Source organism: Anomaloglossus baeobatrachus, chromosome 6 (assembly GCF_048569485.1).
Source record: "Anomaloglossus baeobatrachus isolate aAnoBae1 chromosome 6, aAnoBae1.hap1, whole genome shotgun sequence".
Classification (NCBI taxonomy): Eukaryota; Metazoa; Chordata; class Amphibia; order Anura; family Aromobatidae; genus Anomaloglossus; species Anomaloglossus baeobatrachus.
Window position 1 is genome coordinate 349,565,314 of NC_134358.1, and position 13,843 is coordinate 349,579,156.

Genomic DNA, 13,843 nt, shown 5'->3' on the forward strand with positions numbered 1-13,843 from the left:
CCTTCCCGTGGTTGTTCCTTCCCGGTGAAAGACCTGGCTAGTTTCCTGGCAGCGTTGAGAAACACGTGATGGTGTCTCCGCGGCTTTCTTATTTGCATACTTCCCAGGGGGCAATGCTCTAGAATCACTGCGTTGAGAAACACGTGATGGTGTCTCCGCAGTGGATATGTTGATCTCCCTAAGGTCAACAATGCTTGCTTATAAAGTAAATAGAGTAGCTTCGGGAGGATGTCCATTTTCAGGTCTAACCTTATTGTAGGAGACATGGTCTGAAATAATGCGGGCCACAAGGGGTCTGTAGTTCAGGTTGTAAATCTGGGATAGATCCAAGGAGATGTTAATCCCCAGGTATTTTAATGTTATGATGCACCATTTAAAAGGGAAGTGGAGGTCTGTAAGGTTTGCTATCTTGTCGATAATATGTTAATGTTCAGTATTTCCGATTTAGCGAGGTTAACCTTAAAGTTGCTAACCCGACTGTATAGATCAAACTCTTTGAAAATAGATGGGAGGAAGGTTTCAGGGTCCGTGACATATAAGAAGGTTGTCAGCATAGAGTGCGATTTTATGCACAGTAATACTGACGCTAAGACCATGAATGTTAGGGTTCCTCCTCAAAGCAACCACCAGATGTTCAGCTCAAAGGCGTATAGCAAGGGGTGGAGAGGGTACCTCTGCCTAGTACCTTTTTTATTTCAAAGGAGTTCACATCAGACTTTGGCAGAAGGGTTTTGGTAAAGGGCCAGGATTCTACCAATCAGTTGCGGGCCCAGATTTATCTATTCCAGCGCACATCTAAGGAATGCCCAGGTCACCCGATCAAAGGCATTTTCTGCGTTGACTCATAGAACGAGAGATTGAGTGTTTGGGTTTTTTTTGCCCTTGGAAGATAGAGGCATAGTCTTAAGTGTGTTATCCTTGCTTCTCTATATGGAACAAATCCAACCTGGTCGCTTCCAATCAGTCAAGGCAGAAAAGGCGCAAGTCTGGTGGCGATAAGTTTAGAGAAGAACTTCACATCCAAATTGATCAGGGAGATCGGCCTGTAACTCTGACAGAGGTCCGGGTTCTTCCCTTCTTTGGGGATGATAGAAATGTGGGCTTCAATGGTCTGTTTTGGGAAGGGATTATCAATCAACACCATGTTCAGTACCCTGGTGAGGAAGGGTACAAGGTGGGCCGCAAATGTTTTATAAAATGTAGCCGCATACCAGTCAGGCTCGGGACTTTTATTCATTTGGGCTACTTTAATTGCCTGGGATACCTCTTCCTCTGGGAATAGCTGCTCTAGTGATGAGGACATCTCATCCGGGAGAACAGGCAAAGTAGTGACGTGTACATAAGATTCAATTTTAGTTTGAAGCCTGGAGAGAGGTGTGTCAGCATAGTGTCCACTAATGTTGTATAGAAAGCTATAGTAGTCTTTGAAGGCATTGGAGATCTGTCTAGAGTCATGAACCATTCAATTTGCCATGGAGCGAATAGATGGAATAAATGAAGTAACTGCTCCAGAGTGAATGCCTCTAGACCAGGGGTGGGCAATTAATTTTCCCATGGGGCCGCATGAGAAATTGGGATGGTTTTAGAGGGCTGGACTAATATAATGAACTCCGTTCTACCCAATACTGTATATAGTATATATACTAAACCTTCATAAACAAACACTAAGTTAAACCATACAAAGATGCAATGAAAATATGGAGGTCAGTTGGGGGCATGCACATTATTGGGATCAGTGGGGGGCATACACATTACTGGCGTCAGTGGGAAGCATACACATTACTGGGGTCAGTGGGGGGCATACACATTACTGGGGTCACGAGGTGGCAGACATTACTGGGGTCAGTGGGGGGCATACACATTACTGGGGTCAGTGGAGGACATACACATTGCTGAGGTCAGTAAGTCGAGGTCAGTAAGTCGCATACACATTACTGGGGCCTGTGGAGCATACATACTGGCCCTGGTGGCCAGTGGGGCATACATATTGACAGCGGTGGCCTGTGGGGCATATATACTGGCTCTGGGGATGCTGAGCACACAGGCTGGCAGCACTGCAGCAGGAGAGCCTGAGGACTCCTCTGGCTGCCTTCTCTGAGTCCCCTGTGTGTCTGCTTCTTCTATTGCAGGCACTGGGGGGACCTGAGAAGACACAAGTGCAGCTCCCCTGCTCTCCCCTCCTGCAGGCACTCTGCACTCTCCCTGCTGCTACTGGTGCACATTACCTCAGTTGCAGAACAGAAGTTTTTGAAGTGGCCATTATGGAGATGAGCCAGTCACGTGAGGATCCTGAGTAAAAGGGGCAGGCAAAGGGGGCGAGGCCAGCATCGATAGAGCAGCAGGAGGGGACAAGGAAGTCATCTGAGGTCTGTGTGTGTGTGTCTAGCATTGAGGGGGCGTGGATGACAGAAAAAGGGGCATGGCTAGCAGCATAGATGTCCTGGAAGGCATCCAGAGACTGTGACCAGCATCCAGAAAGGTCATGACTAGCAGCAAGAGGGGGCGTGACCGGTAGAGTGGGGGTGTGGCAGCTGCTTATCCCTGCACTGCGGGATACATAGGTCCGGCAGTGAGAGCAAGGCTGAGGCATAAAATCATAAATCAGGCGACGCCTCCAACTCTCAGCTAAGATGGGCGGGCCGCCCCTTGCCCAGGTCTGCTCTAGACAGAGCCCCCCGAACTTATCGGCAAACTCGTAGAAAAATTGTTATAACTTCTCTGTGGTGTAAATAAGCCTGATCTAGACACTTGCTAAGATCTTCCTTTTGTTTGTTTAAATCAATAAGAACCTCGGGGGTTGGATTTGTTTTGTCTTTGCTCCAGGGAGTGGATTCGTTGTAAGAGGGGATCGACCTGAGACGCTTTCACCTTTTTCATTCTAGAGCCCTCTCTAAAGAGCATCCACTTAATTACACATTTCAAGGTTTCCCATTGAATTGGAAGTGGCATCCTATCCCCTGGTGAGCTTGCATATAATCAGTTATCATAGATTCAACTGCTTGCTTTGCAATATTACATAGATAATGGAAGAATAGATTCGGCACACCAAAATGAGTCAAAAGCGAGTTGATCAAAACATTACTATTATAAGGCAAAATGTGAAACAAAAAATTCCAATGTTTTGACCCTTTAGGGGTCTTTCTCACGGACGTATGATTGAAATTAATACGTATGGATGTGTAGTCCACAGGGAGATATATATTGATATCAAGAGTATATGCCTTGAAAGTGTTTTGATCAAAGCCCAGGTGTCTAGAGGAGTATAACCTGACTTTTCCATGTATAGGTTAATAATCCAATGTGTAGTGGTGAAGAGAAGCCGAAAAGGGGGGGGGAGGAGTTGACGTTAATATGGGTGTCACTAGGCCTGGAAAAATAGACCACTTCTAATAGGTGAAACTCTTCAGAAACACTACTGTTCAATATGAGATGCTGGCTGATGATGAGGGTATTGAATTGTTAAATGCCAGTGTCACATGGATATATGGCCCATAAGTATATTGCCCCATGAGTTATACCAGATGTGCCTCCCATGGTGATGCATGTGAAGACACGGGCCGTGTCTTCACCTGAATCACCACTGGAGGCACATCTTGTATATTTCATTGGGCACCAACCCTTTCACTAGGATTTCTTACGTCTCCACAATATACTTATGGGCTGTATATCCATGTGACGTTGCCATTAATTGAATAGAATAGAATATTCTACATGACAAACAACATATACCCTCATCATCAGCCAGCTTCTCATATTGCACAGTGGTCTTTCTGAGTAGTCATGGGCGAACCCCCTGATGTTCATGTTCGGGAGCCTCGCCCGAACGTTTTGTAAAGTTCGAGTTCTGAGATAACGCGATCTTGCGTCCGAACAGCGAACTTGGACTTTATAGTTATGAGATGGGGCGGGGGGGGGCTGTAAAATAAAGAATATAGTTAATAATAAACATGGTCATTATACTTACAGGTCCCGCGACGCGTCCTGCAGACTCTGTCTCCCGGCCACTTCTGCTTCCAGGTCCAATCATTGCTGTGCCCCGGGGTAACCACCACTGACTTACAGGACCTTCCATGATGTGAAAGCCATGTGAGCAGTCTGGTGTGAATATTGTACAGATATTAGGTTACAGACTGGTCACATGGCTATGACATCATGGAAGGTCCTGTAACCCATGAGGTAACAACATTCACACCAGACTGGTCACATGGCTATGACTTCATGGAAGGTCCTGTAAGTCAGATGTAGCAGAGCTGAAGATGCTCGCCTGCCTTTGGACTACGTCGGAGGGCTTTTTTTGAGTAATAAAGATACAGTCCTAAATGTCTTATGTTTTATTTCTAATAAAATATTTTTTCTGTGTTTATTTTACTGTTAAAATAACAGACAATCACAGACGCTGTCACAGAGTGTATGTCTGTGATTGGATGCTGGAGTAACATGAAACCAGCCCATACATTCTAGCATCTAGAATGTATGGGCAGATTTCAGGTTACGCCAATCACAGACGACCATTCTGCGTGACAGCGTCTGTGATTGGCTGTTGGGTCTCTCACACATATAGTAGTGTAAAAATAAATAATTTAAAAAAATGACGTAGCGCTCTGCAGTATTTTTGATTCTCAGCGTAGATAAAGCGGACGCCTACGGGCTGCCACCCCCATTTGCCTGACTTTACTTGGCTAGCAATCAAAATACAGGCAAGCCATTATTTTTTTTTAATTATTTAAAAAAATAATTAAAAAAAACCCGTGTTAGCTCCCGCCGTATTTTGATCGCCAGTCAGGTAAAGCCAAGCAGCTGGAGGCTGGGATTCTCACCGTGGTAAGACCCAAGCATTCTGGGCCCCCCACACTAAAAACTGCCGCCCGCAGCCGCCCCTGGAAATGGGGCATTGTTTCTTATCGCCATTCCTAGGTGCTTTACCCAGCTCGTCCAGCGGCCCTGATGGAGTGGCACGCTGGGTAATAAAGGTGTTAATACTAGCTTTGTATTCTCAGCTGGTACTAAGCCCAAAATTCATGGTGTAACAAATTAAACATGGCCACCATGAATTTCTAGCAAATAGTAAAACAAAAACACAACACATAGACATTTTTTTATTAGAAATAAAACAAAAAAATATTAGAGACTCCCATCTTTATTATAAAAAAAATCCTTAGTCCGACGTAGTCCACAGGTTGACCAATGTCAGCTCTGCTTCATCGCTCTGTAGAGACAAGTGTCTCTACAGAGAGAGAAGCAGAGAGAGCAATGTCAGCTCTGCTTCATCACTCTGTACAGACAAGTATCTATACAGAGCGAGAAGCAGGGAAAGCATTGTCAGCTCTGCTTTATCGCTCTGTAAAGACAAGTGTCTCTAAAGAGAGAGAAGCAGGCTGACACTGAGGGTCTGATTCCACTTGCGTATGACTCGAGCGAGTCTCGTATTGACTCACACCGCACGGCTTGACACTCTCCAGACAGGAGCATCTCAGCTGTATGGAAATACATGCAGCTGACCCACTCCTGTCAGGATAGTGTGTGCCATGCCGGGTAATGCGTTGCGAGACTCGCACAGTGACAGTCAAAGTTCAATCGAATCCATGGCAGACGCGAACATGGACTAAGACTGCCGAGGGACGAGCAGTGCAGTGAATACCCCTGGACATGGCTATGACAAAACCTTTCATGACGTCATAGTGCTTTTTTTTTCACAGCCCTGGACCCAACCTGGACCCGAACTGTAATATGAGCTTCCAAGTAAAGCTTGTGTTTGGGATTGTGTGCACGAACACTGTGTTCGTTACAGACCCAGAACTTTACAGTTCGGGTTCGCCCATCACTATTTCTGTGGAGTTTCACCTATTAGAAGTGGTCTATGGTTCCAGGCCTAGTGATACCCAAATTAAAGTCAACACCCCCTTTTTTGGCTTGTCTTCAGTATCACACACTGGATTATTAACCTATACCTGGGAAAGTCAGGTTATACTCCTTCAGACACCTGGGCTTTGATCAAAACACTTTCAAGGCATACACTGTGTGCAGAATTATTAGGCAAATGGGTATTTTGATCAGATGATAATATTTATACATGTTGTCCTACTCCAAGCTGTATAGGCTTGAGAGCCAACTACCAATTAAGTAAATCAGGTGATGTGCATCTTTGTAATGAGGAGGGGTGTGGTGTAATGACATCAACACCCTATATAAGGTGTACTTAATTATTAGACAACTTCCTTTCCTTTGGCAAAATGGGTCAGAAGAGAGATTTGACAGGCTTTGAAAAGTCCAAAATTGTGAGATGTCTTGCAGAGGGATACAGCAGTCTTGAAATTGCCAGCCGGAAGGAAGACTTCTGAAAACCAGGGGAGGAGTCCTGCGAGGATAATTTGCATATTCCCAGTGCCTTCTGGGATAAGTGAAGAGTCACCGCGAGCTCAAGGAGAACCGGGTTTTGGCTGTTACAGCCGGAAGGAAGACTTCTGAAAACCAGGGGAGGAGTCCTGCGAGGATAATTTGCATATTCCCAGTGCCTTCTGGGATAAGTGAAAAGTCACCGCGAGCTCAAGAAGAACCGGGTTTTGGCCGTTACAGCCGGAAGGAAGACTTCTGAAAACCAGGGGAGGAGTCCTGCGAGGATAATTTGCATATTCTCAGTGCCTTCTGGGATAAGTGAAGAGTCACCGCGAGCTCAAGAAGAACCGGGTTTTGGCCGTTACAGCCGGAAGGAAGACTTCTGAAAACCAGGGAAGGAGTCCTGCGAGGATAATTTGCATATTCCCAGTGCCTTCTGGGATAAGTGAAGAGTCACCGCGAGCTCAAGAAGAACCGGGTTTTGGCCGTTACAGTCGAAAGGAAGACTTCTGAAAACCAGGGGAGGAATCCTGCGAGGATAATTTGCATATTCCCAGTGCCTTCTGGGATAAGTGAAGAGTCAGAATTTTGGACCGTCTTCTTCATTTTGAGCGTGAGGGAACAAAGTGTGAGCAAAATTAAGTATGAGTAGAATTGTTTGTATTTAGTTGTTTAATTACATAACATTTGTTTAGTGCTATCTTCATTAGAAAGTGTGCTCCACTATTGCTAATGCGATCCAGTGTACATCTTGTGTCATGTATGCAGTCCTTGAAAAGCCGTTCGAGGGTGCATACTGTTGTTCGAGATGTGCGCAAGTTGCACATTTGGAAGCCCAGATACTGGATCTAAATGAACAGCTGGCAACTCTGAGATGCATTAGCAGTATGGAAAGGAGTTTGCTGCTCACTGAGCAGCAGCTTGCTGGGTCAGATGTGGGGGAGCGGCAGGATGATGAGGTAGGTAGCTGGGTGACAGAAAGGGGGGTAAAAGGGAAAAGTGCTAGGAAGGCTAGTCCTGAACTGACACACCCCAATAGGTATGCAAACTTGGCAGATGAGAGGGATGTCATTACAGGGGTAGCATTGCTGCAGCAAGGCATGACCTCTGAACGCCAGAGGAGTGTCTGCTCTAGTAAGGGGGGGAATAGGAGTGCAGGGCAGGCAATACAGGTACTGGTAGTGGGGGACTCCATTATTAGGGGGACAGATAGTGCAATCTGTCACAAAGACAGGGATCGCCGAACAGTGTGTTGTCTTCCTGGCGCTCGAGTTCGGCACATCGCGGATCGGGTTGACAGATTACTGGGAGGGGCTGGGGAGGACCCAGCGGTCATTGTACACATTGGCACAAATGATAAAGTTAGAGGTAGGTGGAAGGTCCTTAAAGATGATTTCAGGGAATTAGGTTGTAAGCTTAAAGCAAGGACCTCCAAGGTGGTATTTTCGGAAATACCTGTGCCACGAGCCACACCAGAGAGGCAAAAGGAGATCAGGGAGGTTAACTGGTGGCTCAGGAATTGGTGTAGGAAAGAGGGTTTTGGGTTCCTGGAGAATTGGGCCGATTTTTCAGTTGACTACAGATTCTATGCTAGGGATGGGCTGCATCTTAATGGAGAGGGTGCAGCTGTGCTGGGGCAGAAGATGGCTAGAAGGTTGGAGGAGTGTTTAAACTAGGAATGGGGGGCGAGGGTATTCACTTTATAGAAGGGGAATGTAGTGCAGATAGTGACCAAGGCACAAGTAATGAAATTGGGGGTGGTACGTGGGGAAGGGTTAGGACAGTTAATACAGTAAGCAGGAATAGAGATACAGAGTCATACGTAACGTGCATGTACACTAATGCCCGAAGGCTCACAAATAAGGTGGAGGAATTAGAATTAATATTGTTGGAAAAAAATTATGATATAGTGGGGATATCAGAGACATGGCTGGATGAGAGCTATGACTGAGCTGTTAATTTACAGGGTTATAGCCTATTCAGGAATGACCGTACAAATAAGCGAGGGGGAGTTGTGTGTCTATATGTAAAATCATCCTTAAAACCCATCCTGCGTGACAACATATGTGAGGGTACTGAGAATGTAGAGTCCCTATGGGTGGAGATAAGGGGGGGGAGAATGAATAATAAAATACTGATAGGGGTGTGTTATAAGACGCCAAATATTATGGAAGAGGTAGAGAATCTCCTCATAAAGCAAACTGATAAAGCAGCGAGTCTCGGAGAGGTAATTATTATGGGGGACTTTAACTATCCTGATATAAATTGGGGAACAGAAACTTGCAGTTCCAGCAAAGGAAATAGATTTTTGATAACAATGAAAGATAATTACCTTTCACAAATGGTACAGGACCCCACAAGAGGGGGAGCACTACTAGACCTTGTACTAACCAATAGGCCAGACCGCATATCAAATGTACAAGTTGGGGGTTACTTGGGGAATAGTGATCACAAAATAATAAGTTTTCATGTATTCTTTAGTAAGATGTATAGTAGAGGGGCTACAAGGACACTAAACTTCAGGAAAGCAAATTTTAAACGGTTGAGAGATGATCTTAGTGCAATAAACTGGGATGATATACTAAGTAATAAAAGTACACAAAGCAAATGGGAGACATTTATGAGCATCCTGAATAGGGCTTGTGCAGAAAATATACCCTATGCGAACAAACATGCTAGAAATAGGAGGAAACCCCTATGGCTAAATAGAGCTGTAACGGAAGCAATGAAAGAAAAACAGAAAGCCTTAAAAGAATTAAAGAGGGTAGGTAGTGATGAGGCATTATATAATTATAGAAAATTAAATAAAACATGTAAAAAGCAAATTAAGTTAGCTAAGTTTAAGACAGAGAGACTCATTGCGAGAGAAAGTAAAAATAATCCTAAAATATTCTTTAACTACATAAACAGTGAAAAACTGAAAAGCGATAGTGTTGGCCCCCTTAAAAATAGTTTTGGTAAAATGGTGGAGGGGGATGAGGATAAAGCCAACCTGCTGAATGACTTTTTTTCTACGGTTTTTATACAAGAAAATGTCATGGCAGATGACATGACCAGTGATACCATAAATTCACCCTTGAATATTACCTGCTTAACCCAGCAGGAAGTACGCCGCCGCTTTGAAATCACTAAGGTTGACAAATCTCCGGGCCCGGATGGCATACACCCCAGAGTACTACAGGAATTGAGTTCTGTGATAGATAGACCATTATTTTTAATCTTCACAGATTCCTTAATAACAGGGTCGGTACCGCAGGACTGGCGCATAGCAAATGTGGTGCCAATATTCAAAAAGGGGACAAAAACTAAGCTGGGAAATTATAGGCCGGTAAGTTTAACCTCTACGGTTGGTAAAATCCTTGAGGGTTTCTTGAGAGATGCTATACTGGAGTATCTCAAGAAAAATAACCTTATGACAGAGTATCAACATGGGTTTATGAGGGATCGATTCTGTCAAACTAATTTTATCAGCTTCTATGAAGAGGTAAGTTCAAGCCTGGACCAGGGAAATGCAGTGGATGTTGTGTATATGGACTTATCAAAAGCTTTTGATACGGTGCCACACATAAGCTTGGTACATAAAATGAGAATAATGGGGATAGGGAGAAATATGTGTAACTGTGTTAAAAACTGGCTCAGTGATAGGAAACAAAGGGTGGTTATTAATGGTACGTACTCGGGCTGGGTCTCAGTTCATAGTGGGGTACCATAGGGGTCAGTATTGGGCCCACTTCTTTTCAACATATTTATTAATGACCTTGTTGGGGGCATGCGGAGTAGAATTTCAATATTTGCAGATGATACTAAACTCTGCAGGGTAATCAATACAGAGGAGGATAATTTTATATTACAGGGAGATTTATTTAAATTGGAGGATTGGGCTGAGAAGTGGCAATTGAAGTTTAATGTAGATAAATGTAAGGTCATGCACTTGGGTATAGGAAATAAAATGTATAATTATGTACTTAATTGTAGAACACTGGGTAAAGCAGACACAGAAAAAGACTTGGGTGTATGGGTGGATGGTAAACTTCACTTTAGTGGACAGTGTCAGGCAACTGCTGCCAGGGCTAATAAAATAATGGGATGTATTAAAAGAGGTATGTGTTCATGAAAAAAATATAGTTCTACCTCTGTACAAGTCACTAGTGCGACCGCACTTGGAATACTGTGTACAATTCTGGTCACCGATATATAAGAAGGATATAGCTGAACTGGAGAGGGTGCAGAGAACAGCCACCAAGATTATTAGAGGAATGGGTGGGCTGCAATACCAAGACAGGTTATTAAACTTGGGGTTATTTAGTTTGGAAAAACGAAGGCTTAGGGGGGATCTAATCTCAATGTATAAATATATGAGGGGACAGTACAGAGACCTTTCCAAAGATCTTTTTACACCTAGGCCTGCGACTGGAACACGGGAACATCCGCTACGTCTTGAGGAAAGAAGGTTTAATCATAATCACAGATGAGGATTCTTTACTGTACGAGCAGTGAGACTATGGAACTCTCTGCCGCATGATGTTGTAATGAGTGAGTCACTACTAACATTTAAGCAGAGCCTGGACGCCTTTCTTGAAAAATGTAATATTACCAGTTATGTATATTAGATTTTATGACAGGGTGTTGATCCAGGGAACTAGTCTGATTGCCGTATGTGGAGTCAGGAAGGATTTTTTTTCCCCATTGGAACTTATTTGCCACATTGTTTTTTTTTTGCCTTCCTCTGGATCAACATGTTAGGCTACGGGTTCAACTAGATGGACTTAGAGTCTCCCTTCAACCTTAAAAACTATGATACTATGAAACTTTTGAAGTGTAATCACTGAACAATCAAGTGTTTCATGGCAAATAGCCAACAGGGTCGCAAGAAGCGTGTTGGGCGAAAAAGGCGCAAAATAACTACCCATGAATTGAGGAAAATCAAGCATGAAGCTGCCAAGATGCCATTTGCCACCTGTTTGGCCATATTTCAGAGCTGCAACATTACTGGAGTATCAAAAAGCACAAGGTGTGCCATACTCAGGGACATGGCCAAGGTAAGGAAGGCTGAAAAACAACCACCTTTGAACAAGAAACATAAGATAAAATGTCAAGACTGGGCCAAGGAATGTCTTAAGGCTGCTTTACACCAGACAATCTATCGTGCGATAGATCATCGGGGTCACGGTTTTTGTGACGCACATCCGGCATCGCTGGCGATGCCGGCCTGTGTGACACCTCCTAGCGACGCAGTATCGCTCACAAATCGTGAGTCATGTACTGCTCGCTAGGTTCCATAATATCGTTTAATTTAGTCGTTCATCGTTTCCGGGGTAGCACACGCCGCTCCGTGTGACACCCCGGGAACGATGAACAGCAGCTCACCTGCGTCACGCGGCCGCCGCCGGCTATGTGAAGGAAGGAGGTGGGCGGGATGTTTACGTCCCGCTCATCTCCGCCCCTCCGCTTCCATTGGCCGCCGGCCGTGTGACGTCGCTGTGACGCCGAATGTCTCTCCCACTCCAGGAAGTGAACGTTCGCCGCCCACAGCAAGGTCGCACAAGAGGTAAGTACGTGTGACGGGGGTTACTGACTTTGTGCGCCATGGGCAGCGATTTGCCCGTGATGCCAAAAGGACAGGGGCGGGTACGATCGATTGTGAAATTGCACAATCGGTCGAACCGTGTAAAGCCCCCTTAAAGACTGATTTTTCAAATGTTTTATGGACTGATGAAATGAGAGTGACTCTTGATGGGCCAGATGGATGGGCTAGAGGCTGGATCAGTAAAGGGCAGAGAACTCCACTACGACTCAGACGCCAACAAGGTGGAGGTGGGGTACTGGTATGGGCTGGTATCATCAAAGATGAACTTGTGGAACCTTTTCGGGTTGAGGATGGAGTGAAGCTCAACTCCCAGACCTACTGCCAGTTTCTGGAAGACAAATTCTTCAAGCAGTGGTACAGGAAGAAGTCGGTATCGTTCAAGAAAAACATGATTTTCATGCAGGACAATGCTCCATCATATGCATCCAACTACTCCACAGCATGGCTGGCCAGTAAAGGTCTAATAGATGAAAAAATAATGACATGGCCCCCTTGTTCACCTGATCTAAACCCCATAGAGAACCTGTGGTCCCTCATAAAATGTAAGATCTACAGGGAGGGAAAACAGTACACCTCTCAGAACAGTGTCAGGGAGGCTGTGGTGGCTGCTGCACACAATGTTGATTGTAAACAGATCAAGCAACTGACAGAATCTATGGATGGCAGGCTGTTGTGTGTCATCATAAAGAAAGGTGGCAATATTGGTCACTAATTTTTTTGGGTTTTGTTTTTGCATGTCAGAAATGTTTATTTCTAAATTTTGTGCAGTTATATTGGTTTACCTGGTGAAAAAAAAACAAGTGAGATGGGAATATATTTGTTTTTTATTAAGTTGCCTAATAATTCTGCACAGTAATAGTTACCTGCACAAACAGATATCCTCCTAAGATAGCTAAATCTAAAAGAAACTCCAACCTCAAATCTATTAAGCTTTGATATTTGAGTCTTTTGGGTTGATTGAGAACATAATTGTTGATTAATAATAAAAAAAACCCTCTAAAATACAACTTGCCTAACAATTCTGCACACGGTGTATACTCTTGATAGAAAATGTATATCTCCCTGTGGACTACACATCCATACGTATTCATTTTGATCATATGTCCGTGAGAAAGACCCTCTAAAGGGTCGAAACTTTGGACAATTTTGTTTCACGATTTGCCTTATAATAAATAGTGAAGTTTTGATTAACTCGCTTTTGACTCATTTTGGTGTGCCAAAGCTATTCTGCCATTATCTACGTAATCATTTTTTTGCTTTCTGGCACCCGATATTGTATAGTTGAGCCAGGTCTTACATTAGTGTTGCTTTACAATATTGTCTGTGAGCAAGTTGATGTTCAAACACCACTGCCATATTCATGATGAAGAATCCAGGGGTTGAAAGGTTAAGAATATGGGGACGTGATCTGCCAAGGTCATAGTACCTATAGAGGCTAAGGGGCTCCAGCTCAGTATGCGGTGGTCAGCCATGAAATAATCAATCCTGCTATATGTACTATGCATCGGGGAGTAGTGTGTTTGTAGTCTCCCTCTCTAGGGTGCAATATGCGCCAGATATTTACCAGCCGTGACTGAAACAGGGCGCGCTTGAACACTGCAAGCTTGTTAGGGGAGATAGACGACTTACCCATCGAGGAGAATGGTGTCCTATCCATTACCAGGTTCATGTCACGACCAATGATCAGTACACCCTACTTCAAACCATCCAGTTTTCTCAGAAATCACAGGCTGGCCTCAATTGACCTTTGTTTGGAAAATACAGGTTTGCCAGGTTGTAGATTTGGTTAAAGATAGAGAGTTTTAGAAACACGAAACGACCATTGTCATCAATCTCAGACTCTAGCACAGTGCCCTGGAGATTTTTATGTAAGGCAATGCTAACGCCTTTAGGCTCTGTGCCCACGTGTGCGTATTGCTTGCA

At 44.3% G+C, this 13,843-nt stretch overlaps 1 protein-coding gene across 9 annotated transcripts in view; it reads left to right on the forward strand.

The window, feature by feature from the left end:
• Window positions 1-13,843, forward strand: part of RECK (reversion inducing cysteine rich protein with kazal motifs) — a 1,668,523-nt gene that overhangs the window by 1,321,039 nt on the left and 333,641 nt on the right. Inside the window, exon 20 of one of the 9 annotated variants that reach the window (XR_012724347.1) lies at window positions 2,883-2,960. The exons of the other annotated variants lie outside the window; for them this stretch is intronic. The gene's annotated coding sequence lies outside the window, so the exon portion shown is untranslated. The remainder of the gene's footprint in view (window positions 1-2,882; window positions 2,961-13,843) is intronic. 9 annotated transcript variants of the gene reach the window in all.